At 50.7% G+C, this 16,742-nt stretch overlaps 1 protein-coding gene and 1 long non-coding RNA gene across 7 annotated transcripts in view; one reads left to right on the forward strand and one right to left on the reverse strand.

Moving 5' to 3' along the window:
* The window catches only part of LOC138802435 (uncharacterized), a 31,385-nt gene extending 21,161 nt beyond the window's left edge, over positions 1-10,224 (forward strand). For both annotated transcript variants that reach the window (XR_011364763.1, XR_011364764.1), the window contains one exon: positions 9,522-10,224. This is a non-coding gene — a long non-coding RNA (uncharacterized lncRNA). The remainder of the gene's footprint in view (positions 1-9,521) is intronic.
* The window catches only part of DIAPH2 (diaphanous related formin 2), a 984,664-nt gene that overhangs the window by 215,103 nt on the left and 752,819 nt on the right, over positions 1-16,742 (reverse strand). The gene's annotated exons all lie outside the window — the stretch shown is intronic.

The following is a 16,742-nucleotide window of genomic DNA, read 5'->3' on the forward strand; positions in this document are numbered from 1 at the left end:
TGCCCCACATAGTAGCCTATGCCCCCATATAGTGCCCCACATAGTAGCCAATCCCCCCATTATAGTGCCCCACATAGTAGCCTATGCCCCCATATAGTGCCCCACATAGTAGCCAATGCCCCCATATAGTGCCCCACATAGTAGCCAATGCCCCCATATATGCCCCACATAGTAGCCAATCCCCCATATATGCCCCACATAGTAGCCTATGCCCCCATATAGTGCCCCACATAGTAGCCAATCCCCATATAGTGCCCCACATAGTAGCCAATCCCCATATAGTGCCCCACATAGTAGCCAATCCCCATATAGTGCCCCACATAGTAGCCAATCCCCATATAGTACCCCACATAGTAGCCAATCCCCCCATATAGTGCCCCACATAGTAGCCAATCCCCATATAGTGCCCCACATAGCAGCCAATCCCCCCATATAGTGCCCCACATAGCAGCCAATCCCCCCGTATAGTGCCCCACATAGTAGCCAATCCCCCCGTATAGTGCCCCACATAGTAGCCAATGCCCCCATATATGCCCCACATAGTAGCCAATCCCCCATATATGCCCCACATAGTAGCCAATGCCCCCATATATGCCCCACATAGTAGCCAATCCCCCATATATGCCCCACATAGTAGCCTATGCCCCCATATAGTGCCCCACATAGTAGCCAATCCCCATATAGTGCCCCACATAGTAGCCAATCCCCATATAGTGCCCCACATAGTAGCCAATCCCCATATAGTGCCCCACATAGTAGCCAATGCCCCCATATAGTGCCCCACATAGTAGCCAATGCCCCATATAGTGCCCACATAGTAGCCAATGCCCCCATATATGCCCCACAAAGTAGCCAATCCCCCATATAGTGACCCACATAGTAGCCAATGCCCCCAAATATGCCCCACATAGTAGCCAATGCCCCTCATAGTAGCCAATCCCCCATATAGTGCCCACATAGTAGCCAATGCCCCCATATAGCGTCCCAAAGAGTAGCCAATCCCCCATATATGCCCCACATAGTAGTCAATCCCCCATATAGTGCCCCACTGAGTAGCCAATCCCCCATATAGTGTGGCCCCAGCTAAAAAAACAATAAACCAGTAACTCACCTGTCCGCCGGCCCCAGCAGCTCCTCTCCCGGCAGAGCAAGCACTCCCGTCATCCTCCGGGGCGGGCAGCGGGGTACAGAGTCACTGACTGTGCCGGAAGTGAGTCATGACAGAGGCTGCAGGTCACTTCCAGTACAGTCAGTGTCTCTGTACCCCGCTGCTCGCCCCGGAGGATGACGGGAGTGCGCGCTCTGCCGGGAGAGGAGCTGCTGGGGCCGGCAGACAGGTGAGTTACTGGTTTATTGTTTTTTTCGCTGGGGCCACATATAATGCGGGACAAGGGGGGGGCGTTCCGGGACCGCGGGACAGCACCCCGAAAACGGGACTGTCCTGCGGAATCCGGGACAGTTGGGAGGTATGCTACTGTGAGTATGCTGATGTAGCCAGTAAGCTCATAGTGCCACTGAGAACCACCAGGAACTGTGCACCTGAGAATATTTTGATGTAACCAGTAAGCTTATAGTGCCACTGAGGAGAACCACTAGGAACTGTGCTCCTGTGAGAATGCTCATGTATATGCACAATGTCGGCTGATGGTTGTCTCTCAGCGTGTTCTAAAATCACGATGATATCAGCAGTCTCTTTGTGTCATAGGAGTGCTGACAGCGGACCGGCGCTCTCCTCTATTGGCCACCTCCCTCCAGGCCGCCCCTCCCGCAGACACCCCCCCCCCCCATGATGTCGGTGAGTGTACTAGCACAGACAGTGAGTGGGGAGCAAGGAGCGAGGACAGGTAGGGCTCTAACAGAAGAGAATCCTCCCCATACTGAAGCATCTATCCTATAGATATCCTGCATCACATTGGGTCTGACTACAGGCTCCCTGGCAGACGGCTGTGGCTGTCAGGGAAGGTCGTGGTCAGCCAGGCCACAAGGTCACTAAACGCCTTAATACTTTACTTTATTGCAATAGCAGATAAAACCTTGGCGAAAACTTCATCCCCGTGAGCTCTGCCAAATGTCGGCTCGGCTACATCTGGGTGCGTATATGCCGCATATGTCCCGGCAGACGATGTGGAAGGAAACCGCCGCCCTCCATCTTATAGAGAGGAGACATGACTGATCCTGCCCCCTCCTCCTCCCATCCCGGGTGCAGCGTTAATGCCCTGGAGGTCGGCAGCATCTGTTCTCCTGTCTGGAGGTCACGGCTGCTAATATGAGGAGGTTCCTGATATCGGTGACATTTCTGCATCACTCGCTCACGGATACACAGGAGAGGCCGAGGCCGGGGCCCATCCACTAACAATGCACTCATCATCCTATGTTATAGCATACAATAATAGTATAGCAGCAAATCCCCATAGAAAACCTCTCCTGCTCTGGACAGTTCCTGACTTGGACAGAGGTGGCAGCAGAGAGCACTGTGTCAGACTGGAGAGAATACAACACTTCCTGCAGGACATACAGCAGCTGAAAAGTACTGGAAGATTGGACAGTTCCTGACATGGACAGAGGTGGCAGCAGAGAGCACTGTGTCAGATTGGAGAGAATACAACACTTCCTGCAGGACATACAGCAGCTGAAAAGTACTGGGAAACTGGAGAGAATAGACTACTTCCTGCAAGACATTCAGCAGCTGATAAGTACTGGAAGATTGGAGTTTTCTTAATAGAAGTAAATTACAAATCTCTGCTACTTTCTGGCACCAGTTGATTTGAAAGATTTTTTGTTGGGGGTGAACAACCCCTTAAATCTTCCCCATTACCTCATGTGGAGATACATAAATCTTCTTAGTGTATCCCCAGGAGCTCAGCCATGTCTGCCCCCTCCTCCTCCTCAGCAGGAGCCCTCCCCCCACCCAAAAGATCATTAAGCCCTGCCCCCTTGGTTAAGCCCCACCCCTCAGACACTTCCCAGTAGTAGGGCATCAGTTGCCACAATCTGCCAGACATCTCCATGGGAAGGAGATAGGTAACAATATAACATGGCCGACCCCTTTTATATAGGAGGCGAGATGGGCAGCCCTTATATTACACACCAGAATATCCCATAGCTGCACATTATATATTAACTAGGGATGAGCGAACCGGCTGAGGTTCGGGGTCGTATGAACCTGAACGCTCAGCTTCTGATTCCCGCTGTCTTCCCGCTCCGTGGAGAGGGTGGATACAGCCTATGGCTGTGGCTGTATCCCAGTTTTCCAGGCGGTCCTCCGGCTGTATCCACCCTCTCCACGGAGCGGGCAGACAGCGGGAATCAGAAGCCGAGCGTTCAGGTTCATATGACCCCGAACCTCAGCCGGTTCGCTCATCTCTAATAATAACAACACGTCTGATGGAAGGGGCGTCCCCCAAATGTCTGCCCCCCTGGGCGCCCAGCAGCCCGGCCGGCGGTGAGGTCGTCTAGAAGAACACGGCCACCCCTCTCTGTATGGCCGGCACTCGGAGCCACACCAGGCAGACCAGAAAGTAAGAGAATCTTCACCGACAACAAAGAGGAAGAAGGAATTACAACTTATGTAGAAAGCCGCTGCCGCCGCCGTAAGTTCCGGGCTTGTTAAGTTCTTGCACACACCATAATCTGGCAGCCATCCAGCCTAATGCCACCAGAAGAGAGAATTCTGGGCAATGTTCCATATAAGCTGAGAGAACAAAGGGTTAAACCATCTATAGAATGAGGGGTCTGTAGGAACAGCGGAACCCGCTTTGCTCCATTGCCGCCCCCTGCAAATCGCCAGCTGGAGAATCTAACATCACTTTGTATAATAACAGTTTACAGTAATAAATGTGCGAACCCTAAACATTCTATACATAGCCTCAAGATGGCGGAAAAACAGCCTGCAATATACATCACAGCCACTGGGGGCGACATACAGACACACAGCATATACAGCCTGCAATACCCATCACAGCCACTGGGGGCGACATACAGGCACACAGCATATACAGCCTGCAATACCCATCACAGCCACTGGGGGCTACATACAGACACACAGCATATACAGCCTGCAATATACATCACAGCCACTGGGGGCGACATACAGACACACAGCATATATAGTCTGCAATACCCATCACAGCCACTGGAGGCGACATACAGCATATACAGCCTGCAATACACATCACAGCCACTGGGGGCGACATACAGACACACAGCATATACAGCCTGCAATACTCATCACAACCACTAGGGGAGACATACAGACACACAGCATATACAGCCTGCAATATACATCACAGCCACTAGGGGCGACATACAGACACAGCATAAACAGTCTGCAATACCCATCACAGCCACTGGGGGCGACATACAGACACAGCATATACAGCCCGCAATACCCATCACAGCCACTGGGGGCGACATACAGACACACAGCATATACAGCCTGCAATACCCATCACAGCCACTGGGGGCGACATACAGGCACAGTATATACAGTCTGCAATACCCATCACAGCCATTGGGGGCGACATACAGACACACAGCATATATAGTCTGCAATACACATCACATCCACTGGGGGTGACATACAGACACACAGCATATACAGCCTGCAATACCCATCACAGCCATTGGGGGCGGCATACAGACATACAGCATATACAGCCTGCAATACACATCACAGCCATTGGGGGCGACATACAGACACACAGCATATACAGCCTGCAATACCCATCACAGCCACTGGGGGCGACATACAGACACACAGCATATACAGCCTGCAATACCCATCACAGCCATTGGGGGTGACATATAGACACATGCCGCATAAGCAACCCTGGACAGAGCATCACTAAACCATAGCAGGACATGCCGAGCCGGGGGGTAAGGAAAGGAGAAGATATCTGTATTATTGGGAGAGCTCTCCGATGGGCTTTATACCCAACCAGCAGGACGGCCAGATGCTGGTGATGGTTCCTGATCCTGTGATCGTCTCCTGCTGATCCCTCACACGTCGTGTAGAACAGACGATGGTTTCATCGGGATGAGAAGGTCTCTGGTCCCGGCACAATGACAGAGCGGGAGGAATGATAAGGTATAATCAGACATGCCATACTGCTCTTACCATATGGTCGCTGACTAATAGCTGCCACATAGTCTTCCTCTTACATATGTCTTGTGTAATTAAGCCACTGATGTCAAGATCAAAGAGAGTCGAGTATTTTGGCCGGCGCCGGATTACTCATTCATGCTGCGTTGCCTCCACTTTCAATTTGGTCTATTTATTATGCACATTAATCGTGCGCAGAGGTAACCGGAGATGACATCTTGTCTGGTGTCTATTACTCCGGCTCCTTCTCCGGCTTCGCACACCGGCTGCTTTGGGGAAACCGCCCGGAAAACTGCTTTCTCCTCCGGGGAGATTTTTTCTAACCATAAAATTTAACAAAATGTCAGAAATTCTGCTTATTTTTTACCTTTTATAAAATAAGGATTAGAAGTGACGAGATCTATAGGTGGATGGATGCGCAGTATAAACTGCCGTCAGCAAGCCCAGGCCAGGACCCTTGCCAGGGACGGAGAGACTTACACTTTCTTTTATGGAAGTAACTTCAGCTAGCATGCAGGGTAGACCGCTCAGGAGGAAGGAAGTCCTCTGAGGAGAACCGTGTCCACGCCAGGGATACTCCCTACACTACACAGGCCAGTATACCTGAGGCTAGGTACTGACCCCAGTAGGACAAAGCTGCAGATTACGCCTACGTATCCTACGGTAACGCACAGCTATTCTGGGAAAGCCTGGAAAGTCTGTTTAACCAAATGCAGGGACCTGGAACCTCGTACTACCCTAGCAGGACGGGTATCCTAACACTTTAGGGCGTAAGGTGATCAGATCATAGATATCTATACGTGAGTACGAGTATCTTCTCTTCTCCTCTACTATGTTATCCCGGCAGAGTACACAGCTACATTGGACAGGGCCCTCAAGACGCTCCTCTATTCTAACCTCTACAGTTGACTACTACTACCTCTCGCCTGCACCTGCAGTTACAAAGTGTTATTACAGTATTGCACTGAAGACTCTAAATGAACGGACGTTATCTTGTTTAAGCTATCGGACTGTGGTCTATTCTTCCTGCACCCGCAGCTACACACCAGGTTACACTTGGGCTTCTCAAATTTCGAGGGACGTGCCTGTTTGTCCGGGGATGGGTACCAACACCACTCCAGCCTACCGTGACACGTGCCCAAGTGACCCACCAACCACAGAGCTGCCACAACACCGCACAAGCCCCCTGGTATACGGCAGTCTCCTTTCCACAATTGTTAGGTTAAAGGACTTAAAGGCAAATTATTAGAAAGAAACAGCGTCTCACCTGTGGTATTACAGCTCAGCGCCCCCCTGTCCACAGGCTGTGTGTGGTATTACATCTCAGTGCCCCCCCTGCCCACAGTCTGTGTGGTATTACATCTCAGCGCCCCCCTGCCCACAGGCTGTGTGTGGCATTACAGTTCAGCGCCCCCCTGTCCACAGGCTGTGTGTGGTATTACATCTCAGCGCCCCCCTGTCCACAGGCTGTGTGTGGCATTACATCTCAGCACCACCCCTGTCCACAGGCTGTGTGTGGTATTACATCTCAGCGCCCCCCTGCCCACAGGCTGTGTGTGGTATTACAGCTCAGCGCCCCCCTGTCCACAGGCTGTGTGTGGCATTACAGTTCAGCGCCCCCCTGTCTACAGGCTGTGTGTGGCATTACATCTCAGCGCCCCCCTGTCCACAGGCTGTGTGGTATTACATCTCAGCGCCCCCCTGCCCACAGGCTGTGTGTGGTATTACAGCTCAGCGCCCCCCTGTCCACAGGCTGTGTGTGGCATTACAGTTCAGCGCCCCCCTGTCTACAGGATGTGTGTGGCATTACATCTCAGCGCCCCCCCTGCCCACAGTCTGTGTGGTATTACATCTCAGCGCCCCCCTGCCCACAGGCTGTGTGTGGAATTACAGTTCAGCGCCCCCCTGTCCACAGGCTGTGTATGGCATTACATCTCAGCGCCCCCTGTCCACAGGCTGTGTGTGGCATTACAGTTTAGCGCCCCCCTGTCCACAGGCTGTGTGTGGTATTACATCTCAGCGCCCCCCTGTCCACAGGCTGTGTGTGGCATTACAGTTCAGCACCACCCCTGTCTACAGGCTGTGTGTGGCATTACATCTCAGCGCCCCCCTGTCCACAGGCTGTGTGGCATTACAGTTCAGCACCACCCCTGTCCACAGGCTATGTGTGGCATTACATCTCAGCTCCCCCCTGTCCACAGGCTGTGTGTGGCATTACAGTTCAGCGCCCCCCTGTCTACAGGCTGTGTGTGGCATTACATCTCAGCGCCCCCCTGTCCACAGGCTGTGTGTGGCATTACAGTTCAGTGCCACCCCTGTCCACAGACTGTGTGTGGTATTACATCTCAGCGCCCCCCTGTCCACAGACTGTGTGTGGTATTACATCTCAGCGCCCCCCTGTCCACAGACTGTGTGTGGTATTACATCTCAGTGCCCCCCCTGCCCATGGGCTGGGAGTAAGTCTTGCTCCATTCTCGGCCAGCACACCGGTGTTCCCATCGGTTTTTACGGCCCCAGCTGCTCTCGCTCCGCACGTTTCCTCTCTGCTCCCATTTAGAATTGTAACAAAAAGTGAAATGAGAACCACAAATTTCCCAGACAGAATCGGATCCGAGCGCTTCCGTATTTTAGATGCAAACGATCGTCCTTCAGAACCTGATTTACTGTTTTGCACATTAGAACTGGGGCAGAAATCTCGGCTCGGCCGCTAAATCTCCTGCCGGTGACGGCCGCTCCGCACCTCCAGGCCGCGGTTAGCAGCGCACTTTACATATTAAGGGTAATGAGAGTTTATTGAAGTAATAAAGTGAGATTCCGCCAAATGCATCTTCCCGCCTGTCGCTGTGTCTCGTCCTATCCACTTATTACCATCATTGTGCCGCGTAGCCGCGCCGATCGCTGCAGTCATTACTGATCACTATAAAGTGTATCAATGTCTGATTAAAGGGAGGCTCCAGATTGTACAAAAGAATTACAGTATTAAGACATCTGAATACCTGCGGACACAAGGCTCTGACCGACCAGCTCTGTACAGCTGAGGAGCACGGACCCCAAAGGGGGAATCTTCCTGGGGGGATAGAGCACAGACTGCAACAGGGGAATCTTCTTGGGGGGATGGAGCACGGACCCCAATTAGGGAATATTTCTAAGGGGATAGAGCATAGACCCCAATGGGGGAATATTCCTAAGGAGATGGAGCACGGACCCCAAAGGGGGAATCTTCCTGGGGGGATAGAGCACTGACCCCAAAGGGGGAATCTTCCTGGGGGGATAGAGCACTGACCCCAATGGGGGAATCTTCCTGGGGGGATAGAGCACTGACCCGGATGTGGGAATCATCCTAAGGAGATGGAGCACGGACCCCAATGGAGGAGTCTTCCTGGGGGCGGATATTTTTTATCCATCTGGAGGAGAGATCATTTACATACTTTTTCCCATGAAGCATTGCCTGAAAAGAAGTGTCTATAAAGGCCCTATTACACGGAACGATTATTGTCCATATTCGGCCGATATCAGCCTTTATGTTGCTGTCGTTGCAGTCCTTTGTCTTTCATACAGTAATGATCGTCCGCCTGTGTAATAGCGAGCAGGGCACGTGGAGCAAACGCTGACAGCTCCTCACTGTCGCCCTATGTAATAGGGGCTCAAGCCAACTGGGTCTTTCCAGTAATAAACTCCTCCTCCCCCTGAGCTGATACAGGCCCCAACAATCCCAGCAATAGATCTCCCCAACAATCCCTGCCCCGGGAGTTTCAGCTCCAGTCCGGCCCTGCTTGTATCTGTACTACACGGACGTGACCCCGGCCCCAGGCCATGTGCACTACACCCAGTACAGAGACCTCAGTCTTCTCAAATGGGGTTTTAAAACCAGACATTTTTGGGATTAAAATGGTTGTTAAAATAATCCAAAGAACTATTATTTTAACAAACACACTTCATTTTGCACCTATTTATTTTAATAAATTTAATTTGGAAAAATAAACGTTTTTAGAAACCTAGAATGGATTTATTTGGGTCAACGTGTGAGCATTACTTTTCACTGATATGTTGCAATAATCTGCAGATATGTGAGCAGGATCGGGCCAGGAGCCGATGTCAGCCTCATTACAGGAAGCCGAGATAAGGAAACAACGAGAAAAGATACAGGCTCCTGTAGGCCGGGCCATGTATCTATACAGCCATGTCCAAGTTATTGTTACTATTATTGTTTTTCTCTTCATTATAATAAATATTATTATTACTATTAATATTACTGCTTTTATTATTATTATTACTATTATTATTGTTGTTATTATTATTACTATTATTATTATTATTATTATTATTATTACTGTTATTATTATTATTATATAAAGAACAATTCTAATAAAATAAGACAATAATAACTAATCTTTCTGACAGAAGATTCTTTATTCCTCAGATTTTGCTCTTCATGAACCTTCAAAGACCCGACGCATGAACCGTAGCTGAAGGCGAGCACGACATGAAAACCGGAGTGAAAGGATCCACCGAGAGCGCGCTTTCTTCTGAGAAAACTTCAGGGAATGCCATAACCTCACAGCCTGAAAATGAGAACCAAACCGGACGGATCCTTCAGTCAACAAGCAGAATAAACTAAGGAGAAAAAAAAAAAAAAAAGCCGAAGCTTTCAAGGTGCAGAATCCTTCACACTCGGCTCAAAGCACCAAAAGAGACATTTCTGACACTCCGTCCGACTTCCAAGAAGCGCTCTGATTCCTCGGCGCAGACCGGTGTTGTTTTGCTGAATTATTCCACGCATGGGTTATCTTGCTTTAAGCAAACCTCGACTTTCTTTCTTTTTTTTTTCTGGACAGGATCTATAGGTTAGAAGTGATGCTCAAAGTTTTTTCTTGCAGGAGTAAAGCCCTGACTGTTGTGTGAATGAAAGTTATAAAATCATGAAAAATACATCTAGAGCCCAGAACGGGAGGCGGCGATATTTACTCCTTTTTATAAGTTTTCCCACACGTGAAAAAAAAAATATGATTTTTAAAAGGAATGTGTCACCAGAAAATGACCGATCGTTTCCATCAAGTTTTTATGCTATGTATTTTTGGGGGAATTTAGGAGTTTTCACAATTTTTTTTATACCCTGCTGCCACTCAATGGAAAAATCTTAAAAAAATATTTACATGATCTGTAATAAAGTTATAAAGTTAAAGTACAAAGTTACAAAGTATAAAAGGTGAAAATGTCAAGAATGAGCTCAGGAGACATGAGGAGGCCACAGAGAAGGCCATGGAGGAGGCCATGGAGGAGGCCAAGGAGGAGGTCATGCAGGAGCTCATGGAGGAGGCCAAGGAGGAGGTCATGGAGGAGGTCACGGAGGAGGCCAAGGAGGAGGTCATGGAGGAGGCCACGGAGGAGGCCACGGAGGAGGTCACGGAGGAAGTCATGGAGGAGGTCATGCAGGAGCTCATGGAGGAGGCCACGGAGGAGGCCAAGGAGGAGGTCATGGAGGAGGCCACTGAGGAGGCCACGGAGGAGGTAACGGAGGAGGTCATGGAGGAGGCCACGGAGGAGGTCATGGAAGAGATCATGGAGGAGGCCACGGAGGGTGCTGGTCATTGAGGATGTGACTGGGACTAAAAGGCAAATACAGAACCCAGAACATGTAGAAGGGCTGTCATCACACAGACAACACTGACAGAGCTCCCGTCACTGGACTTTATGTATACTATATTCCTGTATACCACTATACTGTGATATATGTTCCATCAGAGGTGTATACTGGGGAATACTTCTGGCATAGACCTCTCATGGGAGGCACAAATTAAATGTAAATAATGCCGATGTATCCAAGAACCTCCATGACTGGTGGACAGTCGGACCCCATGATTTGGATCCCGAATGATTAGACCTGTACGAGGTCTCCAGTCCATACTCTGTGTCTCCAGTCCATACTCTGCGTCTCCAGTCCATACTATGCGTCTCCAGTCCATACTCTGCGTCTCCAGTCCATACTCTGCGTCTCCAGTCCATACACAGTTGAGGAGATTTATTAAACATGGTGTAAAGAGAAACTTGCTCAGTCGCCCCCGGCAACCAATCAGATTTCACCTTTCATTCCTCACAGACTCTTTGAAAAATGAAAGGTGGAATCTGATCTGGAATCTCCCCCAGTGTCTCCAGTCTATACACGGTGTCTCCAGTCCATACACAGTGTCTCCAGTCTATACTCGGTGTCTCCAGTCTATACACAGTGTCTCCAGTCCATACTCGGTGTCTCCAGTCTATACTCGGTGTCTCCAGTCTATACACAGTGTCTCCAGTCCATACACAGTGTCTCCAGTCTATACTCGGTGTCTCCAGTCTATACACAGTGTCTCCAGTCCATACTCGGTGTCTCCAGTCTATACTCGGTGTCTCCAGTCCATACACAGTGTCTCCAGTCCATACTCGGTGTCTCCAGTCCATACAGGGTGTCTACTAGTGATGGGAGTCAGAGAAGTGCCACAATGCTGGGTGTCTCTAGGATGGGCCGGATTCTGACCAGGTTGGTTCTTGTTGGTTGTGTTTTCTTTGCACTTTCATTGACCTCCTGGGATATCAGCCCTGAGTTATCATCCTGAGATTCGTTCCATGAATATTACCGACTGATCCTTCTGGTTAACTCCATAAACAAGATAGTGATCGGAGTCATTAGAGGAGATTGCGGCAGCACATTAGCATTCTCCGTACGCGCCAGCTAACTGGAGCACTCCGAGGAATGGGAAGTCTTCAGGCTTGTTAGTAACAGGAACAAATAATTTGATGGTAAACTACAGTAATCACAATTATTTATGTAAAATATGTATTTATGGAAGCGCCACCGGGGTCCTGCGAATCTCCGCCGCGTTGCCTCTCCGCTCCCGCTTATCCCTCCATACAACATCTGTGTTCTGTTTCTGACATAAAGGAGGATGGAGGCTGCAGCCAAAACGGGAAATGATGGGAGAAGCTTTCATGAAAGCCACGATTTACAGACTGCAGGGTAAATGCGGCTCCAGCCCAACGATGGCCTATAATGGCCGGATGGATTGCCAAGTATGGAATTAGCTACAGAGAAGGAAGCGAGCGGAGATCAGCCGGGACCTCGGGACACACTCACCCACTTCTTTATGACGGAATCCTTGCTGGAAGTCACCTGTTTCAGTCAAAGCTTCAGGTGCTGCCCCGCGATGGACAGAGCAGGGCGAGGGTCGGGTTAGCTGGACAGAGGAGCCTTGGGCTGAGCAGAATGCCAACCCGTCCTAATCTGATACTACAGTATATCCCGCAGTGATGCATGTATCTAGCCCCTTGCATGCTGTTATATAGACCCCTGAACACGGATAACACCCCATCTGCTCAGTCCTTGAGGGTAGTGCACCTTTCTAGGGTGACCCTCAGACCATGCAGTGCATCCTGGGGGATGACCTATTAAAGATAGCATTCCTGTACGTCAGAGCTCAGCCCATGCAAGACCCCCAAAACATTATATCCCAGACCAGAATCTCCTCCAAAAGAAAGAGTCTCCCAGTTTATATAGTGGGGAAGTGAAGCACATCTGTGGTGGGATAAGGGCGGGCACATCTGTGGCGGGATAAGGGCGGGCACATCTGTGGCGGGATAAGGGCGGGCACATCTGTGGGGGGATAAGGGCGGGCACATCTGTGGGTAGGATAGGGGCAGGCACATCTGTGGCGGGATAAGGACAGCACATCTGTGGCGGGATAAGGGCGGGCAAATCTGTGGCGGGATAAGGGCGGGCACATCTGTGGCGGGATAAGGGCAGGCACATCTGTGGGGGGATAAGGGCGGGCACATCTGTGGGTAGGATAGGGGCAGGCACATCTGTGGCGGGATAAGGACAGCACATCTGTGGCGGGATAAGGGCGGGCAAATCTGTGGCGGGATAAGGGCGGGCACATCTGTGGCGGGATAAGGGCGGGCAAATCTGTGGCGGGATAAGGGCGGGCACATCTGTGGGTGGGATAGGGGCAGGCACATCTGTGGCGGGATAAGGGCGGGCACATCTGTGGGTGGGATAGGGGCAGGCACATCTGTGGCGGGATAAGGGCGGCACATCTGTGGCGGGATAAGGGCGGGCACATCTGTGGCGGGATAAGGGCGGGCACATCTGTGGCGGGATAAGGGCGGGCACATCTGTGGGGGGGATAAGGGCGGCACATCTGTGGGGGGGATAAGGCTGGCACATCTGTGGGTGGGATAAGGGCGGGCACATCTGTGGCGGGATAAGAGCGGGCACATCTGTGGGGGGGATAAGGGCGGGCACATCTGTGGAGGGGATAAGGGCGGGCACATCTGTGGGGGGGATAAGGGCGGGCACATCTGTGGGGGGGATAAGGGCGGGCACATCTGTGGGGGGGATAAGGGCGGGCACATCTGTGGGGGAGATAAGGGCGGGCACATCTGTGGGGGGGATAAGGGCGGGCACATCTGTGGCGGGATAAGGGCGGGCACATCTGTGGGTGGGATAAGGCTGGCACATCTGTGGCGGGATAAGGGCGGGCACATCTGTGGGGGGGATAAGGGCGGGCACATCTGTGGGGGGGATAAGGGCGGGCACATCTGTGGGGGGGATAAGGGCGGCACATCTGTGGGTGGGATAAGGGCGGCACATCTGTGGGGGGGATAAGGGCGGGCACATCTGTGGGAGGGATAAGAGCGGGCACATCTGTGGGAGGGATAGGGGCGGGCACATCTGTGGGAGGGATAGGGGCGGGCACATCTGTGGGAGGGATAAGGGCGGGCACATCTGTGGGGGGATAAGGGCGGGCACATCTGTGGGGGGATAAGGGCGGGCACATCTGTGGAGGGGATAAGGGCGGGCACATCTGTGGGGGGGATAAGGGCGGGCACATCTGTGGGGGGGATAAGGGCGGGCACATCTGTGGAGGGGATAAGGGCGGGCACATCTGTGGAGGGGATAAGGGCGGGCTCATCTGTGGGGGGGATAAGGGCAGGCACATCTGTGGGGGGGATATCCATATGGTCTTATAAAGTATAGGAAAAGGGGTCGACCTGATATAACAACCTTGGATAGAACTATGCTAGCAGTAAGTGACGTCACTGTGAGCCTTTATCTCAGACCCCTCTCTTCTTGGACCCGTGTACATCGGAGATCGGCCAAGTCTTGGTTACGTAATCAAACAAAAACTCTAAATTTCAGAAGAGATAAAAGGGAGTTATTATTTCTTGGCATTATTTTCGGACCTGATTTCACAGTCGTTTCTGATATTCCTCTTAGTTAAGCTGCGAAATATTGAATAAAAGCAGGTGAACAATTTCCCGTGGCCTGACCTTTAGAGCCGGCCATTCTCACCACTTGGCAGAATCTCTGTTCTATTTCCTGTCCCTTTTTTAATCTCTTTTTCATAACACTGTCGTCCCTTTCAGAGCAGATTCCGATTCCGCATTCACACGTCTTCAAGTACACATCTAATTAAAAGCCAACCACGAGAAGATGCCCTGGAGGGCGCGCGAGAGAAAGGCAAAACAACATGGAGTAGTATTATGTGTGTGGGCGAGACATCAAAGTCGGCATTGTACTAGACTGAAGGAGCGTGTATCTCCACCATCAGCCCAGGCTGGACACTCCGTCACGGGATCCCTAAAATCTTCATTAATTTTCAAGCCGTGAACTAACAAATGTTTTTTGTCTTTTGGTTCCTTAACGTTCCGGATTCTACAGGATTCTGTCAAAAAAAGCTAAAAAACTTTTTCACTTCTATTACTTTTGATCTTTTTCTTGTGGGTCATTAATAGGAGCAAACGCTCCACCTCAGATTAATGGCTCTCCGCCATGGGTGGACTTAGTGATCTGGGCCACTGCGTATGACAGCTTACAGGCCTGTATAAACCCGCATAGCCGGGATACAATTGGTTCATGCTTTATCACCCCACGTAGTAGTAGTGGTATTTGGAGACGGCGGCAAGCCTGGAGGGTCAGATGTCCAGGGTGATCTCAAGGGTAGAGATCCGGTACAAAGGAAATGACCCTTGATGATGGTGCCGCTCGGCCCCCTGCTATATTGTTTATTGTCACTCCCCATTGTTACATCCATCAGGAAATCCTCCCAATCGAAAAAGAGTTTTGTAACTAATGGGCAACTGGTTGCCTCTCAGCTACAAGAAAAAAAAAGATGAAGCTAAAATATACGTAAAAATTAGAAGCATCACAATCACAGCAATAGTCATCCAAAAACTATGATAAACTGCACAAACAACAAAACTATGCAGAATAATACCACTGTCAGTGCATAGAATTATTCTACCACTATCTGCAAGTATCAGAGCATAAATAATACTGCTATACACCACCCAAAAATACCGTCATACACTGCCCAACAATACCACTATACATACATTGCCCAACAATACTGCCATACACCGCCCCAAAATACCATCATACACCGCCCAAAAATACCACTATACACTGCCCAACAAAACCACCATACATACACTGCCTAACAATACTGCCATACACTTCCCAACAATACAGTGCCCAACAATACCACCATACACTGCCAAACAACAAAGTGCCCAGATAACTGTCCAGGTTTATGTGGCAGGATGTGGAGGATCTGTGGGGCTTGTCCCTTCTGCCCCCCTGTAATCCGGACGGAGTGCCCCTGCAGTTATTATCAGGATCTGAGGGCTGGTTTGGAGTACTTCCATAGGTTATCGGCCACAATTGGACTCTTTACGTTGAGCTCTTTTTCTTCACTTTCTTTAGTAACTTGAAGGTCGGAGCTTTTCCTCCGCATTCACTCGGCCAATGTCATCTCTGTGTATCCGGTGTACGGGCGGCTTGTAGGAACAGAGGGTGATTTTCACGTTGTCATCCAGCACCATCTGGTTAGAAGTTCATATTATACGACACCAGGATTTCAAACTACATTTAGAATATTAAAAGAGCATTTCCATCGCACATATATTATATTTATACACGGGTGCAGCTGCTATCTGCGCAAAAAGATTGTATTAGAGGTAATTCAAGAAAATCTAATGTATCCCCTCAATGACTTTATAATAGCCTGTATAGCGGAGATCAGGACTCTCTGCCGCATTCACAACTCTGTCCACATCCCATCCAGAACGCGTCCCTCTGGGCCTTAAAGGGGGCGTCCACATCCCACCCAGAACACGTCCTCCCTGGGCCTTAAAGTGCCGTCCACATCCCACTCAGAACACGTCCTCCCTGGGCCTTAAAGTGCCGTCCACATCCCACTCAGAACACGTCCTCCCTGGGCCTTAAAGGGCCGTCCACATCCCACCCAGAACACGTCCTCCCTGGGCCTTAAAGGGCCGTCCACATCCCACCCAGAACACGTCCTCCCTGGGCCTTAAAGGGCCGTCCACATCCCACTCAGAACACGTCCTCCCTGGGCCTTAAAGGGGATGTCCACATCCCACCCAGAACACGTCCTCCCTGGGTCTTAAAGGAGCCGTCCACATCCCATCCTGAACACGTCCTCCCTGGGTCTTAAAGGAGCCGTCCACATCCCATCCTGAACACGTCCTCCCTGGGTGTTAAAGGAGCCGTCCACATCCCATCCGGAACAAGTCCTCCCTGGGTCTTAAAGGAGCCGTCCACATCCCATCCAGAACACGTCCTCCCTGGGTCTTAAAGGAG

Source organism: Dendropsophus ebraccatus, chromosome 10 (assembly GCF_027789765.1).
Source record: "Dendropsophus ebraccatus isolate aDenEbr1 chromosome 10, aDenEbr1.pat, whole genome shotgun sequence".
Lineage (NCBI taxonomy): Eukaryota > Metazoa > Chordata > Amphibia > Anura > Hylidae > Dendropsophus > Dendropsophus ebraccatus.